Source organism: Psittacula echo (assembly GCF_963264785.1).
Source record: "Psittacula echo genome assembly, chromosome: 1".
Classification (NCBI taxonomy): Eukaryota; Metazoa; Chordata; class Aves; order Psittaciformes; family Psittacidae; genus Psittacula; species Psittacula echo.
In genome coordinates this window covers 103,228,627-103,251,306 of record NC_137735.1, presented here as the reverse complement: position 1 = coordinate 103,251,306, position 22,680 = coordinate 103,228,627, and positions in this window count along the sequence as shown.

The window sequence follows — 22,680 nt, the reverse complement described above, 5'->3', positions numbered from 1 at the left end:
TTGGCCATTTTGGTCATAAACTAAATTCTATTCTCTGAACACATTCTATTGCACTGTAAATTACCTGAGTAAGTGACATGACCTAAACAGTGCAAGAAATTGGATAGACTTGCGTCATCAAGTACACAAATGCCTTCCAAGGATTTTACTCTGCAGTATATGACAAATGACAGGAGAAATTCTTATTTTATTTGGTGCATTTGCTTGGGCAAACTACAAGAAGTTGTTACTGTCTCCATTCACAAAAAATATAAAAACCCGTTTTGGACACAATGGGGCAAATTAAGACCATGAAAATAGTTGCTTGCAATTACAGCATACCTTCGTAGTTCCTAATTGACAGCAAAGAGGTGGTAAGTGCAGATCTGTAAAAACTTTTCCAAATTAATGACATGTTATTTGTGTAGGGGATGTAATGGATTCAGATTCATTCCTGACACACTGCAAATTCGTTCCTGATACTTCTTACCAAGCTTAGTGCACATGCATTGGAAAGGAGTAGCAAAGGATGTGAGATCATGCAAGTCGATGGCAGTCTAAGGAAAGTAGGTTTTATTCTTTGTTAAATGAGACCTCTTAATATTCTCTGAGGAGCTCTGAAAATCACTGTGCACCCATCATGGTGCCTGTGTCACTCATATCAATTGTGTGCATCACATTCAATGCATAACTTTGCTTATCTGACCCTGACAATCTAAACACAAATGCAACTCTCATAAGCACCCCAAACTCCAGTAGCCAAATCCTTGTCCATAGATGGAGTAGTTATTGACTAAAGAACTTCTGGAAAAAAGACACTTGCCTATAAAGCACAATAATTTTTCTGTGAAAAAAACCCAAAACCCAACAGGTTGACTGAGTCCCTGCTATGCTGCATACTGTGGTAAATGCCCACAGTGCTTTGGTACAGAGCAAGACCTTCCTAATCATGGCTCTGTTGTGAAAATCTAACTGTCCTGCTTGCCAGTAGTGATGTACTTTGCATTTCTGTCACCCTTTTCTGTGAGTGTGTTTGGGCTCTTTACATGTCTGTAGGCCTTTGTTGATTTGGGTCGAGATGTCAGGTTTTATCTGGGAATGAGTAATCTACTACTCGTTAATAAAGAATGTACAGGATCTGACAATAAACCCTATATAAGGATAAATACTACAAGGAATTATTTCTCTTTCACTGTCTTCCATTCGTCAAGCAGGTGGGAAAATTGATCAGTGCTAGCAGAGGGAGACAAGAGGTGCCTGATTCACTGATTGAATAATAAAGATGATGTGAAAATTACATACTATTTTATTGGCCTTTGGAAGGGATCAGAAAAGTGATAAAGCCTTAAAAGAGCACAAAACATTTTACAGGGTGAGTGACATTAAAGATTCTGAGATTTATTTGTCAGGTAGTACTTGGTTCACATAAAGGCAGAAGATGCAATATTATTGTTGTGGTTAATCCGAATGATTTTTAAAGCTACATACTTGCTTCTGGAAAAACACCTGCATGTTTTGACACCAGAAGGTGATAATCACCAGTACTGAATGGAGATAACAGTAGGCTCCTTGATAGCAATTAGCTGGCTGAGTTTGTCCTGCAGCCAAGGGATGTGTGCAGCACGGCATAGCCTGAAGGAAGCCAGGCTGTATATGCAGCACTGCACAACCACCGCTGCCTTGGGCCAACACAGGTCAGCTGTTTTGTGGATCACTAACTCCTCGATGGACAATGATCTTCCAGTCAGGATGTCTAACTTCTACATATCGTTGACTTTTCCTACAGATACCATAAGTTGCAGATTTTATTTGTAAGTTGGGGTTTTTTTGGCTACTACAAAGATTATTTTACAAAAAAAAAAACCAACAAACAAACCACCCAAAACAAAACCAACAACACCCCAATTGCTGATTTCAGTAATGCAAGAATAATAAACCAAATTATGATTGTGAGGATAAGTGTAGGATAGAATTACATTGGAGGTAGGACCATTGAAGATGTCTTGCCATTGGGTTCTACCCCTTGTCCCATGGATACCAAGACATGGTGGTGAAAATTTCACCAAACACTCCAGTTATGTGATGTAGTAGATGAAAAGGAGCATTGGTGCTTCTGGAGGGCAGAGGTGTCCGGCACTTCATGTTCACTGATGTACATGCAGAATCAAAAGCAATATTTCCTAACCCTTATGGCTCAGACCACATTGTAACATTATAAGGGGGGTTTCCTTGGACCCTTTATATTTGATCAGCCTGTCAGTGTCCCAAGAAGGACGAGACCCTTGTGTCCGACCAGCCTGTCTGCATCCCACTGTGGGAACCGTACTGGACAGCCCACTGTATCGGAGGGTGATTCGACTAACCTATTCAGGGACCCACGCTGACAGCATCACTGAATCAAATCCCTTATGTGCTGCTGATAGCACACTGGCTGGAAAACAAGCTTGAAGCAATACACAACAGAACTATAGTCACTAATAACAGCTAGAGTGACTTAATTGTTTAGCATGCATAAAGTTCTTACCCAATAGGTGTCTCTATGGGGAGAAGGCGGGTTCAGCCCATCAACTGATCCCAGAAGCTCCAATGGACTTTTCCCCTCCTTTATTCACTTTTATAGATTTTTTTACGTTTAGGTGGAGCTTGAGTGACTCTAGTCATACATACTTTTGTTACTGATTGGTGTAAAATTCTCTCACTTTTGTCTTGAAGATGCAGTCAATAAAATGCAGAATGCATGCTCAGTGAGGGGTGGTCATACCTTGAAGGTGGGTAACTTTGGGATGGAGGTGTTGTGTATTGATGTTAAAATGAGATTGTAATGAGCAAGGTTCATCTGAGGAAAGTGATTATGCCACAGTTGCTGGCTCAGCAACGGACATCTTCTGTTCTCCATTTGACAGCTGCCATGTGATTTATCAGCTGCATAGTGCCATCAAGTTCCCATTCTTGCAGGAGTACAACAGAGCCTGGCCACGGTGTCTCCACTCCGCTCCACCCTCCGTTACTCCTTTTAGCATGTGCTAAGATGGCAGGTTGTGCTGCCTAGGGAACTGTGGTGGAGTAGATTCCATGCATGCCAACCAAACTGTATTTCACCTTAAAAAAGTTTCCTTAATACTGCAACTTCTCTTGAGCCCCAGTTTTCTCTGATTTCTCCCCCACCCAAGTAATTTTCTCACATAAGCCACCCTGTGACTGAAGTCACTCAAGCTTCACACAAGGGTGTTTAGGTGTCAATATTGTGTGGACTATCAGACGTGTACATATTGGGAATATAAAATGCATGTTAAATAGGGATCGCAAGTAGGATAATTGCTTCATCATACTCCAGATTTTTACATTCATTGTGATCATCAAGATAGAAAGTGAAAGGGTTAATATCAATAAAGCAACAGGATGAAACACTCTCTTTAGACTTCCTGTAGCTGTTGGTGACCATCTGAAGAGTGTCCCACCATTGATGTTCTCTGTCTTTCTTCACGCTTTCCAGAATTTTGTGTATCTTTTCCGCACCATGATGGACAGTAATCAGAGTCTTTCATCCGTTTTCTTGAGCTTGCTTAAATAGTCATTTCAGATATTCATATTGCAGCAAGTTTCTTGTCAAGGTGAGATTCATTCCAATGGGAGTAGGCAGCAGATTTTGAATCAGCGTGTAATTAAACTGTAACAATTGGTCAGTCATAATAGGAGCTGAATAATTAGAGTCACATTCCATCATCTCGACAAAATTACAAACACAAATGTTAGAATGGTTACTTGTATCTATGTTAATGTTGTCTACAACTACAAAATCACAGAGAAAAAAATCTCTTACAAGAGCATCCTTTACCAATATATACAAGTACAGTTTCAGGATTTTTGTCAGGACGCATTTCCAAATGACAGACATTTTGTCCAGTGTCAAAACAAATGTCTTGACCTCTGATAGTATTACTTTCACAAGTAAATCCTTGTTGTTCTTGCACAATGCATGTTGACATCAACAGTTTCCCATTTGTCTCCATTTTGTTGGGCCCATACTCTAATGGACAGAGTACAGTTCTGTTGTGGTTCAGTCCTAACACAATGATTTGGTATATCATATATACTGAAGCGTTCTGTATAGTCAAAAATACTAATTTGTATTGATGATTCTATTCTTTTGCAGGACCATGATGGTTTACACAATACCTGCTCTTGGCCTGTGTTCTTGATCACTTATGGTCCAGACCTAGAAATGCGTGGAGACAAAAACTGTTTCACTGGCAGACTTGTGGGTTTGGGGCCTGGTGTTGAGGCCAACACCAGTGCCTTTTCACACTTTACGTTATAAGTCCAAGCCCACTTCACCTTGCAAGTCCCCTAAAGTGGTCTTGGACTTGTAATGCAATGGTGTGGTTTGACTTTCAATAGTTTACTATTAATTTCCTTTGCAACCATGAGATCCTTATCAGTACTGCAGCAGCACCAGGTAAAATTTTGAGAATCTCTCTTGTTGGTTAAATTAAACCAAACAACAGACTCCAGAGTACTCTGTGTAAAGAAATTGTCTTTGGTGTCTCCTTTACCCATCCATTTAATACTGATAGTTGCTGCTCTTGCATGGTAAATGGTCCATGGAGCAGGCATAGTTGGGTCAGGTTTGACAACTTCTATTTTGAACCTAAATGCTAGTGCTGTACTACAGTGAGTGCAGGAGCAATCTACAAAAACAAGTTTAACCAAGATAAAATTGTACCAACTGTTCAATTGCTTAGAGGCACAGGGTTTCATTTTGCGTGGACAGGCGAGCGGGATGGTGAGCACTCGCCGTATGAGCAGGGCCCGGTCTGGGAGCTCTGCTCTGGCTGCCCCGACAGTGGCCAGCGTAGGCACCCAGACAGAGTCGATGAGAGGGGAGGCTGCAGTGCAGAGCTCGGAGTGTAGAGAGTGCCTGCACTGGTCTCGCGAGGGAACGGTGCCCAATGGGCAGGGCTGTACTCGGTGCTCCCTGGGGGAGGTCCTCCTGCAGCAGGGGCTGAGCTGCGGGATGCTGTTAATAGGCTGCAAGATATCAGGGAAGCTGAGAGGAAGCAGGACTGCTTGCTCCAGGCCCAAACTGTGCAGTGGCCTCAAGCGTCCATCGGAACTCATGGAGGAACGAAGGAGGCCATTAACCCAAGAAGCTGGGAAACAGTAACAAAGAAAACTAACAGAAAAAGGAGGAAGAGGACAATTAAAAGCAAGGGGCTTCTTCCTGTATCTGTTGTCCCCACCCAGAACCGCTTTGCTGTCCTGCAGGGGGCTAAGGAGGAAGCGCACTGGCACCAGAAACAACTGGCTGGTGCACCGGTAAAGAAGATCTCTACTGGTGCTGCCAGGAAAAAGAGGCGGGTCATAGTGGTAGGGGACTCTACTTTGAAAGGGACAGAGGCACTCATCTGTCGGCCTGACCCAGTCTCGAGGGAGGTGTGTTGCCTACCTGGGGCACGGATCAGGGGATGTTGCAGAGAGGCTGCCTGCTCTAGTGAGTCCCACTGACTATTACCCACTTCTAGTGATCCATGTGGGTGCTGGTGATGTTGATAGCAATAAGCTGGAGAACATAAAGAAGGACTGCAGAGCCCTGGGAGAGGTGGTTAGGGGCTCTGGAGCTCAGATTGTCTTTTCATCAATTCTCCAGGATAGGGGGGAGGACCTTAAAGAAGCTAGGAGGATTGGCCAAGTTAATAAATGGTTAAAAGGGTGGTGTCATAGTCAGGGGTTTGGGTGTCTTGAACACGGGACCCAGGTTTGTAGGCCAGGTCTACTGGGGGCTGGTGGAGCTGCTCTGATACAGAAGGGGAAGAGTGGTTTTGGTAGGAGGCTTGTGAGACTGGTCAAGGTTGCTTTAAACTAGATGTGTTGGGGGAGGGGGGCATCATTCCATCCCAACACACCCAGTCAGTTGCCAGCACCTACAATAAATGCTCAGAGCAATGTAGAGGTATTCCAGCAGCTCCAGCCAATGACCCGGCCTCATTTAGAGATTGGCTCAGATGCCTCTATACAAACGCCCGTAGCATGGGGAACAAACAAGAGGAATTAGAGATGTGTGCACATCTATGGGGGTATGATATAACAGGCATCACAGAAACATGGTGGGATGGCTCCTACGACTGGAGTGTTGGAATGGAAGGTTACAGGCTCTTTAGAAAAGACAAGCCTGGCAGGAGGGGAGGGAGAGTTGCTATTTATGTTAGGGATAGGCTGGAGAGCATGGAACTGTGTCTGGGAACAGGTGAGCAGTCAACAGAGAGCTTGTGGGTCAGGGTTAAAGGGAGGACGGCGATGGGAGACATTACTGTGGGGATCTGTTCCAGGCAAGCCTGATCAAGAGGAATTCACAGATGAAGCGCTCTACAGACAGACAGACAGGAACAGCCTTACGCTCGCAGGCCCTTGTTCTCATGGGGGACTTCAACCACCCTGACATCTGTTGGAGTGAAGGTACGGCCCAGTACAAGCAATCCAGGAGGTTCCTCGATTGTGTGGAAGACAACTTCCTTCTGCAAGTAATAGAGGAGCTGACAAGGAGAGGTGCCATGCTTGACCTCGTGCTCACCAACAGGGAAGGGCTGATTGGAAATGTGACGCTCCAGGGCAGCCTTGGTTGCAGCGATCATGAGATGGTCGAATTTGAGATCCTCAGGACAGTGAGAAGAGCATGCAGCAAGCTCACTGCCCTGGGCTTCAGGAGAGCAGACTTTGGCCTCTTCAGGAATCTGCTTAGTAAGGTTCCATGGAATAAAGCCCTAGAGGGCAGGGGGTCCCAAGACTGTTGGTTGTTATTCAAGGATCACCTGCTACAAGCTCAGGAGTGTTGCATCCCGACTAGAAGGAAGTGCAGCAGGAGGGCCAGGAGACCTCCTTGGATGGATAAGGAGCTGCTGAGGAAAATTAGAAGGAAAAAAGAGGCTTATAAAAGGTGGAAGCAAGGACAGGCAGCCTGGGAAGAATACAGGGATGTTGTCTGGGAAGCTAAAGACCAGGTTGGGAAAACTAAGGCCCAGTTAGAATTGAACTTGGCTAGGGATGTTAAAGATAACAGGAAGGGATTCTGTAGGTATGTAGCAAATAGAAGACAGGCTAGGGACAACGTAGTCCCCCTCCGGAAGCTATCGGGAGAACTGGCTACCCTGGATTTGGAGAAGGCTGAGGTTCTTAATGACTTCTTTGCCTCAGTCTTCACTGGCAGACTGACCACGCCAGCCAAGTCTTGGAAGGCAGGCGCAGGGACTGTGAGAATGAAGACCCTAGGCCCACTGTAGGAGAGGATCTGGTTCGAGACCATCTTAAGAACCTGAATGTGCACAAGTCCATGGGGCCTGACGAAATCCATCCGTGGGTCCTGAAGGAGCTGGTGAATGAAGTTGCTAAGCCACTGGCCATCATATTTGAAAAATCATGGCAGTCAGGTGAAGTTCCCAACGACTGGAAAAAGGGTAATATAATCCCCATTTTCAAGAAGGGGAAAATGGATGACCCAGGGAATTACAGACCAGTCAGTCTCACCTCCGCGGCTGGGAAAATCTTGGAGCAGATTCTCCTGGAAGGCATGCTAAGGCACATGAAAAACAAGGAGGTGGTTGGTGACAGCCAGCATGGCTTCACTAAGGGGAAATCCTGCCTGACCAATTTGGTGGCCTTCTATGATGGGGCTACGGAACTGATGGACAGGGGCAGAGCAGTTGATGTCATCTACCTGGACTTGCGCAAAGCGTTCGACACTGTCCCGCACGACATCCTTGTCTCTAAATTGGAGAGACATCAATTTGATGGGTGGACCACTCGGTGGATAAAGAACTGGCTGGATGGCCGCACGCAAAGAGTTGCGGTCGGTGGTTCGATGTCCAGCTGGAAAACAGTAACGAGGGGACCAGTGTTGGGACTCGGTCCGTGAGGTCAGCTGATCGGTGCCGACTTGGACGGAGCCGCTCAGCGATCACGAGGTACAGAGAAGGGGTTGACAGTTTCGGTTTTGTGTCCCGGAAGCCCCGGCAGCCCTTGCGAGAGCGGCTGCCGTGGCGTGGGCGTTAGCACCGTGACGGCGATCGCACCCCCGCCCCTCGCCTTGAAAAAGCCTTCGAGAGGCTGAAAACGCCTTCGACGCGTCGCTGCCCACCAGGCGCTGGGAGGTGAGACCAGCTGGTGCAGAGGGTGAGTACCGCCCTCACTGTGCTGCAGCAGTGGGTGTGGTAGCTCGTGTAGTAGGGTGCAGAGGTTGTCAGTCGTCGCTTGTTAGACCGTCTAGTTATTGCCACTGTCCCAGACTGCTGCTGACCATGGTCTCCTCCAAAAAGAGAGCTTGTCACAAAAAGACTGCTGCAATGCAAACAGAGGCCCTGTCCCAAACCGTCTCTGTTCAGGTCTCCGGCTGCAGGGAGTGCCAGAGCCTGGTGCAGCCAGGGGAGGGAGGCTGGCATTCCACCTGCGTGAGGTGTGAGCAGGTACAAGATCTGCTCAGCATGGTGGTGAAACTTAAGGAGGAGGTTGAGACACTGAGGTCCATCAGGGAATGTGAAAAGGAGATTGACTGGTGGAGCACCTCCCTGATGTGCCACTCAGAAAGGCCAAAGGGGGATACCCCCAAAAAAAGTGATGGAAGACCCAAGACAGCCCCTGCCCTGTAGCTGTCGCACAGAGGTAGGGGACCAAAAGGACGATGAGGGTTGGAAGCAAGTTCCCGTTCGGCATCACCGGCAACTCCCTTCCCTACCTGCTTTGCTTCCCCAGGTGCCCCTCCGTAATAGGTTTGAGGGCCTGGATCTTGAAGAAAAGGTAGGTGAGAATGTGGTACAAAGCCTGCCTACAAAGTCACATAGGAAGAGGCAGCTGCCTCCACACCTCAAGACTGCCTCTGATAAGAAAGAAAGAAGGGTAATTGTAGTAGGTGATTCCCTTCTTGGAGGGACAGAGGGCCCAATACGCAGAGCTGACCCTCATCATAGGGAAGTGTGTAGTCTGCCTGGAGCCCGGATCAGGGTTATCACCAGGGCTCTCCCCAGCCTGGTGCACCTGACAGACTACTACCTGCTGCTGGTCTTCCAGACAGGTGGGGGGGAAGCTGCATCCCATAGTCTGAGGGGAATGAAGAAAGATTTCAAGGCCTTGGGACAGATGGTGAAAGATTCAGGGGCTGAAGTGATTTTCTCTGCACTCCTTCCATTTTCAGATGATGACGTGGGATCAATTAGAAAAATTCAGTCCATAAATGATAGGCTTCAAGACTGGTGCTGCAGGCAGGGCTTTGGATTCTTTGAGAACGGCTGGTTTTATAAGACACCAGTCCAGACAGTGATACGTCGGAAAGGTTTATCTCGCAGGGGTAGAAGGATGCTGGGACAGGAATTGGCAGGGCTCATTTGGAGAGCTTTAAACTAAATTTGAAGGAGGATGGGGTTGTAGCTGGGCTGGCACCAGTGGGGCAGCACTCTAAAACTGATGAAGAACAGGAGGCCTCCCATCCCTGCAGGGTGAAGTCGGTGTGCTCCGCTCATGCCCTGAAATGCCTATACACCAATGCGTGCAGGATGGGAAATAAGCAGGAGGAGTTGGAGACCTGTGTTAAGTCAGGAGATTATGATCTGGTGGCAATTACAGAGACGTGGTGGGACAGCTCTCATGACTGGAATATACTCATGGAGGGCTATGTCCTTTTCGGGAAAGACAGGCCAGCCAGGCGGGGTGGTGGGGTTGCTCTTTATGTGCGAGAGCAGCTGCAATGTACTGAGTTCTGTCCAGGGACAGAGGACGAGCGAGTTGAGAGTCTGTGGGTGAGAATTAAGGGGCAGGCTGGCAGGGGCGATACTGTTGTGGGTGTCTGTTACAGGCCACCAGATCAGGGTGAGGAAGTTGATGAGGCCTTCTACAGGCAGCTGAGAGCGGCCTCACAGTCACAGGCCATGGTCGTCATGGGGGATTTTAACTCCCTGATGTTTGCTGGAAGGACTACTCAGCAACCCAGCCACAGTCCAGGAGGTTCCTCCAGTGTATGGATGATAACTTCCTCATGCAAATGGTGGATGAGCCAACCAGGAGAGGAGCGCTGCTGGATCTCATCCTCGCTAACAAGGAGGGTCTGGTCGAAGCAGTAAAGGTTGAGGGCTGCCTTGGTTGCAGCGACCACGAGATGGTGGAATTCAGGATCTTGTGTGGTAGGAGCAGTACAATACCAAGCAGAATTGCAACCCTGGACTTTAGCAGGGCAAACTTTGGCCTTTTCAAGCAATTGCTAGAGGAAATCCCATGGGCAAGGCTGCTTGAAGGTAAAGGGGCCCAAGATAGTTGGTTGACATTCAAGAATTGCTTATTCCGAGCTCAAGAGCAGAGCATCCCGACACGTAAGAAGTCAGGGATGAGGGCCAGGAGACCTGCGTGGCTAAATAGGGAACTGCTGGGTATGCTCAAGTGGAAGAGCAGAGTTTACAGGTCGTGGAAGGAGGGACTGGCCACTTGGGAGGAATATAAGGCTGCTGCTAGAGGATGTAGGAAGGCAGCTAGGATGGCTAAGGCCTCCTTAGAATTAAATCTGGTGAGAGGGGTCAAGGACAGCAGAAAGAGCTTTTTCAAATACATGGCAGATAAAACTAACACCAGAGGCAAGGTTGGCCCACTGATGAACGGGATGGGTGCCCTGGTGACAGAAGATACAGAGATGGCAGAGTTACTGAATGCCTTCTTTTTCTCTGTCGACTCTGCCGGAGGCAGTCCTGAAGAGCCCTGTACCCCTGAGACCTCAGATGAAGCCCGGTCACTGGAGCAGTTTGCCTTAGTCGATGAGGAATGGGTTAGAGACCAGTTGAGCAATCTGGACATCCATAAATCCATGGGTCCAGATGGGATGCACCCACGGGTGCTGAGGGAACTGGCGGAAGTCATTGCTAGACCACTCTCCATCATCTTTGCCTTTGGAGAGGCCGGAAGGAAGAGACTCGGCAGGGCTTTTAAACGGGCCCAGAGCATGGGGACTTCATTTCCTAGCCTGCCTTTGGAGAGGCCGGAAGGAGGAGACTCAGCGGAGCTTTTAAACAGGCCCAGAGCACGGGGACTTCATTTCCTAGCCTGCCTTTGGAGAGGCCGGAAGGAGGAGACTCGGCGGGGCTTTTAAACGGGCCCAGAACACGGGGCTTGGCTCCAGTATTTAAGGCTAAGAGCTTCCAGGGAGCAGGGCGACCTGGAGCACGGTGAACAGGAGTAGGCAAACAGGGTCATAATTGGATTATAGAGAGGCAGTTTGCGCGGCAGTTCACGCAGGCAGGGCAAGCAGGGCTTTTGGAAGTAATGGTTCTTACATGATCAAAACCTGTAGTGAGCATGAGTGTAAGTAACTTAACGGAACCCTCCAAAAAGGATGTGTCTGTACAGACCTCTTCCTGTGCAGAGTGTTTGAGCTTATCAGCAGTACCCGGGGCAGAGGACATTTGCCTGAGGTGCGAACAGGTTAGTAATCTCTTATCATTGGTGACTGAGCTGAAGAAAGAAGTTGAAAGACTAAGGAGTATTAGGGAAAGTGAAAAGGAAATAGATTGGTGGAGTTCCACCCTTGAACCTTTGAGGGAGGCCCACCAGGAGTCAGAAGACTCCCATGCCTCCAACTGCCAAGAAGTAGAAGGGCACCTGGTTGACGAAGGGGACTGGAAATGGGTCTCTGTTCGGAGAGGTAATAATAACATTTCCTCCCGACCCCCATTACCAACACAGATACCGCTTCAGAACAGGTATGAGACCCTGGATCAGGAGGATCTAGAGAGCCAGCTAGATGATTTAGAAAACAATAATTTACTCAGTGAGCCTCTCAGTTATGCTTCATCTGTAGGACGAATTACCACTTCTAACATCAAAAAGAAAAAAAGGGTAGTCGTAGTGGGGGACTCGCTTCTAAGGGGAACAGAGGGTCCCGTATGCCGACAGGGCCCAATCCACAGGGAGGACTGCTGCCTCCCTGGGGCCCGGATACGGGAGATCACTGAGAGACTTTCTGGGTTGATTAGGCCCTCTGATTATTATCGACTGCTGATACTCCAGGCTGGCAGTGATGAGATTGAAAGGAGGAGTGTTAAGGCAATTAAAAGGGACTTTAGGGCACTGAGTCAAGTGGTTGATAGGGCAGGAGCCCAAGTGATCTTTTCCTTGATCCCTTTGGTGGTAGAAAAATTTAATGAAAGGAACCGGAGAGCCCACATTATTAACAAGTGGCTCAAGGGTTGGTGTCGTTGGCAGAACATTGGGTTCTTTGACCATGGGACAACCTTTACGGCACCTGCCCTACTGGACACAGATGGGTTGCATCTCTCTGTTAAGGATAGAAGAATTTTTGCTTATGAATTGGCAGAACTCATTGAAAGGGCTTTAAACTAGGTTTGAAGGGGGAAGGGGATGCAGCTGGGCTGACTGGAAGCAGGTCCAAGGGTAGTCAGCCTGGGTCGGTGGTGAAATCGGTGGACCAGCTGAGGTGCATGTATACTAATGCATGTAGTATGAGGAATAAACAAGAAGAGCTGGAAGCCATGGTGCAACAATATAGCTATGATGTAGTCGCCATCACAGAAACATGGTGGGACGAGTCAAATAGCTGGAACATCGTATTGGATGGCTACAGGCTCTTCAAAGAGATAGAAAAGAGAGAAGGGGTGGAGGGGTGGCCCTTTATATTAGGGAGGTCTTAGATGTTATAGGTATTGAAATTAATGATGATGAAGTTGAATGTTTATGGGTAAGAATCAAGGGGAAGGCCGGTAAGGCTGATACCCTATTGGGGGTCTGTTATCGTCCACCCAACCAGAAAGAAGAAGTGGACAACTTGTTTTATAAGCAACCGGAGAATGTTTCTGGATCTTCAGCCCTTGTTCTTGTAGGTGACTTCAACCTACCAGATACCTGTTGGGAATTTCATACAGCTCAAAAAAGGCAGTCCAGAAAGTTTTTAGAGTGTGTGGAGGATAACTTTCTGTCACAGCTGGTGAGAGAGACTACCAGGGGAGGGTCTATGTTATACCTGTTGTTCACTAATAGAGATGGACTGGTGGTTGAGGTGGAGGTTGGAGGTTGCCTGGGGCACAGCGATCATGAAATTGTAGAATTCTCAGTACTCAGGGAAATCAGGAGGAACATCAGTAAGACCTATACCTTGGACTTCCGGAGGGCAGATTTTGGCCTGTTTAAGAGACTCATTCGGAGAGTTCCTTGGGAAACTGTCCTTGAAAACAAAGGAGTTCAGGAAAGATGGGTGTGCCTCAAAACAGAGATCTTGAGGGCGCAGGAAAAGTCTGTTCCTGCATGCTGAAAGATGAGCCGACGAGGCAAGCGTCCAGCCTGGATGGGTACTGAGGTTATGAAGGAACTTAGAAATAAAAAGAAGGTGTATCATCTTTGGAAGGAGGGTAGGGTTTCTCAGGGAGTGTTTAAGGAGGCTGCTGGGGCACGTAGAAGGAAAATTAGGGAGGCCAAAGCTCAGTTTGAACTTAAATTGGCAACTTCCGTAAAGAATAATAAAAAAAGTTTTTATAAATATATCAATGGTAAAAGGAAGGGTAAGACTGATCTTTGCTACTTATTGGATGAGGCAGGAAACTTAGTAACTAAAGATGAGGAGAAAGCAGAAGTGCTTAATGCCTTTTTTGCCTCAGTTTTCAGTAGGAAGACACCTTGCCCTCAAGATAACTGTACTTTGGGGTTGGTAGGTGGTGTTAGGGAGCAGAATGGTCCTCTTGTTATTCAAGAAGAGGAAGTTGGAGAATTGTTGAGGCACCTGAACATTTACAAATCAATGGGACCAGATGGGATCCATCCCAGGGTGATGAGGGAGATGGCGGATGAGCTTGCAAAGCCGCTCTCCATCATTTACCAACAGTCGTGGCTCACTGGCGAGGTTCCAGATGATTGGAAGCTGGCCAATGTGACGCCCATCTATAAAAAGGGTAGGAGGGAAGATCCTGGTAATTACAGGCCAGTTAGTCTGACTTCAGTGCCGGGAAAGTTAATGGAAAAGTTCATACTGAGTGCTATTAAGCAGCACTTAAGAAATGGCCAGGGTATTAGACCCAGCCAGCATGGGTTTATGAAGGGTAGGTCATGCTTGACCAACCTGATTTCCTTTTATGATCAGGTGACCCGCCTGGTGGATGTGGGAAAGGCTGTGGATGTTGTCTATTTGGATTTCAGCAAGGCTTTTGATACTGTCCCCCATAACATACTCCTGGAAAAGCTAGCAGCTCACGGCTTGGACAGGAGCACTCTTTGCTGGATCAGTAACTGGCTGGATGGCTGGGCCCGGAGGGTGATGGTGAACGGTGTTGCATCCAGCTGGCAACCAGTCACCAGTGGTGTCCCTCAGGGGTCTGTGCTGGGACCGGTGTTGTTCAATATTTTTATTGATGACATGGATGAGGGTATTGAGTCCTTCATCAGTAAGTTTGCAGATGACACTAAGCTGGGAGCTTGCGTCGATCTTTTGGAAGGAAGGAGGGCTCTGCAGAGAGACCTGGATAGGTTGGATAGATGGGCAGAATCCAATAAGATGAAATTTAATAAATCTAAGTGCCGAGTCCTACATTTTGGCCATAAAACCCCTTTGCAATGTTACAAGTTGGGGACAGTGTGGCTGGATAGTGTCCAGGCAGAAAGGGATCTGGGAGTATTGGTGGATGGCCAGCTGAATATGAGCCGGCAGTGTGCCCTGGTGGCCAAGAAGGCCAATGGCATCCTAGCCTGCATTAGGAATGGTGTGGCCAGCAGAAACAGGGAGGTTATTCTTCCCCTGTACTCAGCACTGGTGAGGCCGCACCTTGAGTACTGTGTCCAGTTCTGGGCTCCTCAGTTTAAGAAGGTCGTGGAAATGATTGAGCACGTCCAAAGGAGGGCAACGAGGCTGGTGAGGGGCTTGGACCACAAGCCCTACGAGGAGCGATTGAGAGAGTTGGAGTTGTTTAGCCTGGAGAAAAGGAGACTCAGAGGTGACCTTATCACTCTCTGCAACTTCCTGAAAGGAGGTTGTAGACAGGTGGGGGTCGGTCTCTTTCACCACGCAGCAACTGACAGAGCGAGAGGACACAGTCTCAAACTGTGCCAAGGAAGATACAGGTTGGATATTAGGAAGAAATTTTTCACAGAAAGAATAATAAAATATTGGAACGGTCTGCCCAGGGTGGTGGTGGAGTCACCATCCCTGGATGTATTTAAAATGAGATTGGATGTGGCACTTGGTGACACGGTTTAGTCGAGGTGTAGGGCCTGGGTTGGACTCGATGATCTTGAAGGTCCCTTCCAACCTGGTAATTCTGATCCTGAAGTCTTGGGAAACGGGAGAGGTGCCTGAGGACTGGAGGAAAGCAAATGTCACTCCAGTCTTCAAAAAGGGCAAGAAGGAGGACCCGAGTAACTATAGACCGGTCAGCCTCACCTCCATCCCTGGGAAAGTGATGGAACACCTTATCCTTGGTGCCATCTTAAGGCATATCAAGGATAAGAGGGTTATGAGGGGCAGTCAACATGGCTTTACCAAGGGGAAGTCGTGCTTGACCAACCTCATAGCCTTTTATGAGGAAATAACACGGTGGATGGATGATGGCAGAGCGGTGGATGTGGTCTACCTTGACTTCAGCAAAGCATTTGACACAGTCTCCCACAGCATCCTCATAGCTAAATTGAGGAAGTGTGTTCTGGATGATCAGGTAGTGAGGTGGACTGTGAACTGGCTGAAGGAGAGAAGCCAGAGAGTTGTAGTCTATGGGGCGGAGTCTAGTTGGAGGCCTGTATCTAGTGGAGTGCCTCAAGGGTCAGTACTGGGACCAGTATTATTTAATATATTCATCAACGATTTAGATGAGGGAATTGAGTGTACTATCAGCAAGTTTGCTGATGACACTAAGCTGGGAGGAGTGGCTGACACGCCAGAAGGCTGTGCTGCCATCCAGCGGGACCTGGACAGGCTGGAGAGTTGGGCAGGGAGTAACTTGATGAAATATAACAAGGGAAAGTGTAGAGTCCTGCATCTGGGCAGGAACAACCGCAGGTTCCAGTATAGGTTGGGGAACGACCTGTTAGAGAGTAGTGTAGAGGAGAGGGACCTGGGGGTCCTAGTGGATGGCAGGATGACCATGAGCCAACACTGTGCCCTTGTGGCCAAGAAGGCCAATGGCATCCTGGGGTGTATTAGAAGGGGGGTGGTCAGTAGGTTGAGAGAGGTCCTCCTTCCCCTCTACTCTGCCCTGGTGAGACCGCATCTGGAATATTGTGTCCAGTTCTGGGCCCCTCAGTTCAAGAAGGACAGGGACCTGCTGGAGAGAGTCCAGCGCAGGGCAACTAAGATGATTAAGGGAGTGGAGCATCTCCCTTATGAGGAAAGACTGAGGGAGCTGGGTCTCTATAGTTTGGAGAAGAGGAGACTGAGGGGTGACCTCATTAACGTTTATAAATACATAAAGGGTGAGTGTCACGAGGATGGAGCCAGGCTCTTCTCAGTGACAAACAATGATAGGACAAGGGGTAGTGGGCTCAAACTGGAAGACAAGAGGTTCCACTTAAATTTGAGAAGAAACTTCTTCTCAGTGAGGGTGACGGAACACTGGAACAGGCTGCCCAGGGGGGTTGTGGAGTCTCCTTCTCTGGAGACATTCAAAACCCGCCTGGACACATTCCTGTGTAACCTTATCTAGGTGTTCCTGGTCCGGCACGGGGATTGGACTAGATGATCTTTTGAGGTCCCTTCCAATCTCTAGCATACTGTGATACTGTGATACCATGAAACTGATGGAACACCTTATCCTTGGTGCCATCTCAAGGCATATCAAGGATAAGAGGGTCATTAGGGGCAGTCAACATGGCTTCATCAAGGGGAAGTCGTGCTTGACCAACCAAACAGACTTTTATGAAGACATAACAAGGTGGTTGGATTATGGCAGAGCAGTGGATGTGGTCTACCTTGACTTCAGTAAATTCAGTAGAGCGTTTGACACAGTCTCCCACAGCATCCTCACAGTTAAACTGAGGAAGTGTGGACTGGACGGTCGGGTGGTGAGGTGGACTGTGAACTGGCTGAAGGACAGAAGCCAGAGAGTTGTGGTCAATGGGGCGAAGTCTAGTTGGAGGCCTGTATCTAGTGGAGTGCCTCAAGGGTCAGTACTAGGACCAGTATTATTTAATATATTCATCAACGATTTAGATGAGGGAATTGAGTGTACTGTCAGCGGGTTTGCTGATGACACTAAGCTGGGAGGAGTGGCTGACATGCCAGAAGGCTGTGCTGCCAGTTATCCAGTGATATAATATTATCCAGTATCCAGCGAGACCTGGATAGGCTGGAGAGTTGGGCTGTGAAAAAATGTGATGAAATATAACAAGGGGAAGTGTAGAGTGTTACGTCTGGGTAGGAACAATCCCAGGTTCCAGTACAGGTTGGGGAATAACCTTTTAGAGAGCAGTGTAGGGGAAAGGGACCTGGGGGTCCTGGTGCATGGCAGGATGACCATGAGCCAGCACTGTGCCCTTGTAGCCAGGAAGGCCAATGGCATCCTGGGGTGTATTAGAAAGGGGGTGGCCAGTAGGTCAAGAGAGGTCCTCCTTCCCCTCTACTCTGCCCTGGTGAGACCGCATCTGGAATATTGTGTCCAGTTCTGGGCCCCTCAGTTCAAGAAGGACAGGGGCCTGCTGGAGAGAGTCCAGCGCAGGGCAACTAAGATGATTAAGGGAGTGGAGCATCTCCCTTATGAGGAGAGGCTGAGGGAGCTGGGTCTCTATAGTTTGGAGAAGAGGAGACTGAGGGGTGACCTCATTAACGTTTATAAATACATAAAGGGTGAGTGTCACGAGGATGGAGCCAGGCTCTTCTCGTTGACAACCAATGGTAAGACAAGGGGTAGTGGGCTCAAACTGGAAGACAAGAGGTTCCACTTAAATTTGAGAAGAAACTTCTTCTCAGTGAGGGTGACAGAACACTGGAACAGGCTGCCCAGTTAGGTTGTGGAGTCTCCTCTGGAGACATTCAAAACCCGCCTGGACACCTTCCTGTGTAACCTTATCTAGGTGTTCCTGCTCTGGCAGGGGGATTGGACTAGATGATCTTTTGAGGTCCCTTCCAATTCCTAATATTCTGTGATTCTGTGATTCTGTGAAACGCCCGTAGCATGGGGAACAAACAAGAGGAATTAGAGATGTGTGCAGGTCTACGGAGGTATGACAAAACAGGCATCACAGAAACATGGTGGGATGGCTCCTACGACTGGAGTGTTTATAGGTCATGGAAGGAGGGGCTGGCCACTCGGGAGGAATATAAGGCTGCTGCTAGAGGATGTAGGAAGGCAGCTAGGATGGCTAAGGCCTCCTTAGAATTAAATCTGGCCAGAGGGGTCAAGGACAACAGAAAGAGCTTTTTCAAATACATAGCTGATAAAACTAACACCAGAGGCAAGGTTGGCCCACTGGTGAATGGGATGGGTGCCCTGGTGACAGAAGATACAGAGATGGCAGAGTTATTGAATGCCTTCCTTGTGTCAGTCTACTCTGCCGGAGGCAGTCCTGAAGAATCCTGTACTCCTGAGACCTCAGATGAAGTCAGGTCACTGGAGCGGTTTGCCTTAGTCGATGAGGAATGGGTTAGGGACCAGTTGAGCAATCTGGACATCCATAAATCCATGGGTCCAGATGGGATGCACCCGCGGGTGCTGAGGGAACTGGCGGAAGTCATTGCTAGACCACTCTCCATCATCTTTACCAAGTCTTGGGAAACGGGAGAGGTGCCTGAGGACTGGAGGAAAGCAAATGTCACTCCAGTCTTCAAAAAGGGCAAGAAGGAGGACCCGGGTAACTATAGACTGGTCAGCCTCACCTCCATCCCTGGGAAAGTGATGGAACACCTTATCCTTGATGCCATCTTAAAGCATGTCAAGGATAAGAGGGTTATGAGGGGCAGTCAACATGGCTTTACCAAGGGGAAGTCATGCTTGACCAACCTCCTAGCCTTTTATGAGGAAATAACATTGTGGATGGATGATGGCAGAGCGGTGGATGTGGTCTACCTTGACTTCAGCAAAGCATTTGACACAGTCTCCCACAGCATCCTCATAGCTAAATTGAGGAAGTGTGTTCTGGATGATCAGGTAGTGAGGTGGACTGTGAACTGGCTGAAGGAGAGAAGCCAGAGAGTTGTAGTCTATGGGGCGGAGTCCAGTTGGAGGCCTGTATCTAGTGGAGTGCCTCAAGGGTCAGTATTGGGACCAGTATTATTTAATATATTCATCAATGATTTAGATGAGGGAATTGAGTGTACTGTCAGCAAGTTTGCTGATGACACTAAGCTGGGAGGAGTGGCTGACACGCCAGAAGGCTGTGCTGCCATCCAGCGGGATCTGGACAGGCTGGAGAGTTGGGCAGGGAGAAACTTGATGAAATATAACAAGGGAAAGTGTAGAGTCCTGCATCTGGGCAGGAACAACCGCAGGTTCCAGTATAGGTTGGGGAACGACCTGTTAGAGAGTAGTGTAGGGGAGAGGGACCTGGGGGTCCTAGTGGACAGCAGGATGACCATGAGCCAACACTGTGCCCTTGTGGCCAAGAAGGCCAATGGCATCCTGGGGTGTATTAGAAGAGGGGTGGTCAGTAGGTCGAGAGAGGTCCTCCTTCCCCTCTACTCTGCCCTGGTGAGACCGCATCTGGAATATTGTATCCAGTTCTGGGCCCCTCAGTTCAAGAAGGACAGGGACCTGCTGGAGAGAGTCCAGCGCAGGGCGACAAAGATGATTAAGGGAGTGGAGCATCTCCCTTATGAGGAAAGGCTGAGGGAGCTGGGTCTCTATAGTTTGGAGAAGAGGAGACTGCGGGGGGACCTTATTAGTGTATATAAATATATAAAGGGGGAGTGTCATGAGGATGGAGCCAGGCTCTTCTCAATGGCAAACTATGATAGGACAAGGGGTAATGGGTATAAACTGGAACACAAGAGGTTCCACTTAAACTTGAGAAGAAACTTCTTCTCAGTGAGGGTGACAGAACACTGGAACAGGCTGCCCAGGGGGGTTGTGGAGTCTCCTTCTCTGGAGACATTCAAAACCCGCCTGGACACATTCCTGTGTAATCTTATCTAGGTGTTCCTGCTCTGGCAGGGGGATTGGACTAGATGATCTTTTGAGGTCCCTTCCAATCTCTAACATACTGTGATACTGTGTGATACTGTGAATGGAAGGTTACAGGCTCTTTAGAAAAGACAGGCCTGGCAGGAGGGGAGGGAGAGTTGCTATTTATGTTAGGGATAGGCTGGAGAGCATGGAACTGTGTCTGGGGACAGGTGAGCAGTCGAGAGAGAGTTTGTGGGTCAGGGTTAAAGGGAGGACAGCGATGGGAGACATTACTGTGGGGATCTGTTCCAGGCAAGCCTGATCAAGAGGAATTCACAGATGAAGCGCTCTACAGACAGACAGACAGGAACAGCCTCACGCTCGCAGGCCCTTGTTCTCATGGGGGACTTCAACCACCCTGACATCTGTTGGAGTGAAGGTATGGCCTGGCACAAGCAATCCAGGAGGTTCCTCGATTGTGTGGAAGGCAACTTCCTTCTGCAGATAATAGAGGAGCCGACAAGGAGAGGTGCCATGCTTGACCTCGTGCTCACCAACAGGGAAGGGCTGATTGGAAATGTGACACTCCAGGGCAGCCTTGGTTGCAGCGATCATGAGATGGTCGAATTTGAGATCCTCAGGACAGTGAGAAGAGCATGCAGCAAGCTCACTTCTCTGGACTTCAGGAGAGCAGACTTTGGCCTCTTCAGGAATCTGCTTAGTAAGGTTCCATGGAATAAAGCCCTAGAAGGCAGGGGGTCCCAAGACTGTTGGTTGTTATTCAAGGATCACCTGCTACAAGCTCAGGAGTGTTGCATCCCGACTAGAAGGAAGTGCAGCAGGAGGGCCAGGAGACCTCCTTGGATGGATAAGGAGCTGCTGAGGAAAATTAGAAGGAAAAAAGAGGCTTATAAAAGGTGGAAGCAAGGACAGGCAGCCTGGGAAGAATACAGGGATGTTGTCTGGGAAGCTAAAGACCAGGTTGGGAAAACTAAGGCCCAGTTAGAATTGAACTTGGCTAGGGATGTTAAAGATAACACGAAGGGATTCTGTAGGTATGTAGCAAATAGAAGACAGGCTAGGGACAACATAGTCCCCCTCCGGAAGCTATCAGGAGAACTGGCTACCCTGGATTTGGAGAAGGCTGAGGTTCTTAATGACTTCTTTGCCTCAGTCTTCACTGGCAGACTGACCACGCCAGCCAAGTCTTGGAAGGCAGGCGCAGGGTCTGTGAGAATGAAGACCCTAGGCCCACTGTAGGAGAGGATCTGGTTCGAGACCTTCTTAAGAACCTGAATGTGCACAAGTCCATGGGACCTGACGAAATCCATCCCTGGGTCCTGAAGGAGCTGGTGAATGAAGTTGCTAAGCCACTGGCCATCATATTTGAAAAATCATGGCAGTCTGGTGAAGTTCCCAGCGACTGGAAAAAGGGTAATATAATCCCCATTTTCAAGAAGGGGAAAATGGATGACTCAGGGAATTACAGACCAGTCAGTCTCACCTCCGTGGCTGGGAAAATCTTGGAGCAGATTCTCCTGGAAGGCATGCTAAGGCACATGAAAAACAAGGAGGTGGTTGGTGACAGCCAGCATGGCTTCACTAAGGGGAAATCCTGCCTGACCAATTTGGTGGCCTTCTATGATGGGGCTACGGAACTGATGGACAGGGGCAGAGCAGTTGATGTCATCTACCTGGACTTGCGCAAAGCGTTCGACACTGTCCCACATGACATCCTTGTCTCTAAATTGGAGAGACATCAATTTGATGGATGGACCACTCGGTGGATAAAGAACTGGCTGGATGGCCGCACGCAAAGAGTTGCGGTCGGTGGTTCGATGTCCAGCTGGAAAACAGTAACGAGGGGACCAGTGTTGGGACTCGGTCCGTGAGGTCAGCTGATCGGTGCCGACTCGGACGGAGCCGCTCAGCGATCACGAGGTACAGAGAAGGGGTTGACAGTTTCGGTTTTGTGTCCCGGAAGCCCCGGCAGCCCTTGCGAGAGCGGCTGCCGTGGCGTGGGCGTTAGCACCGTGACGGCGATCGCACCCCCGCCCCTCGCCTTGAAAAAGCCTTCGAGAGGCTGAAAACGCCTTCGACGCGTCGCTGCCCACCAGGCGCTGGGAGGTGAGACCAGCTGGTGCAGAGGGTGAGTACCGCCCTCACTGTGCTGCAGCAGTGGGTGTGGTAGCTCGTGTAGTAGGGTGCAGAGGTTGTCAGTCGTCGCTTGTTAGACCGTCTAGTTATTGCCACTGTCCCAGACTGCTGCTGACCATGGTCTCCTCCAAAAAGAGAGCTTGTCACAAAAAGACTGCTGCAATGCAAACGGAGGCCCTGTCCCAAACCGTCTCTGTTCAGGTCTCCGGCTGCAGGGAGTGCCAGAGCCTGGTGCAGCCAGGGGAGGGAGGCTGGCATTCCACCTGCGTGAGGTGTGAGCAGGTACAAGATCTGCTCAGCATGGTGGTGAAACTTAAGGAGGAGGTTGAGACACTGAGGTCCATCAGGGAATGTGAAAAGGAGATTGACTGGTGGAGCACCTCCCTGATGTGCCACTCAGAAAGGCCAAAGGGGGATACCCCCCAAAAAAGTGATGGAAGACCCAAGACAGCCCCTGCCCTGTAGCTGTCGCACAGAGGTAGGGGACCAAAAA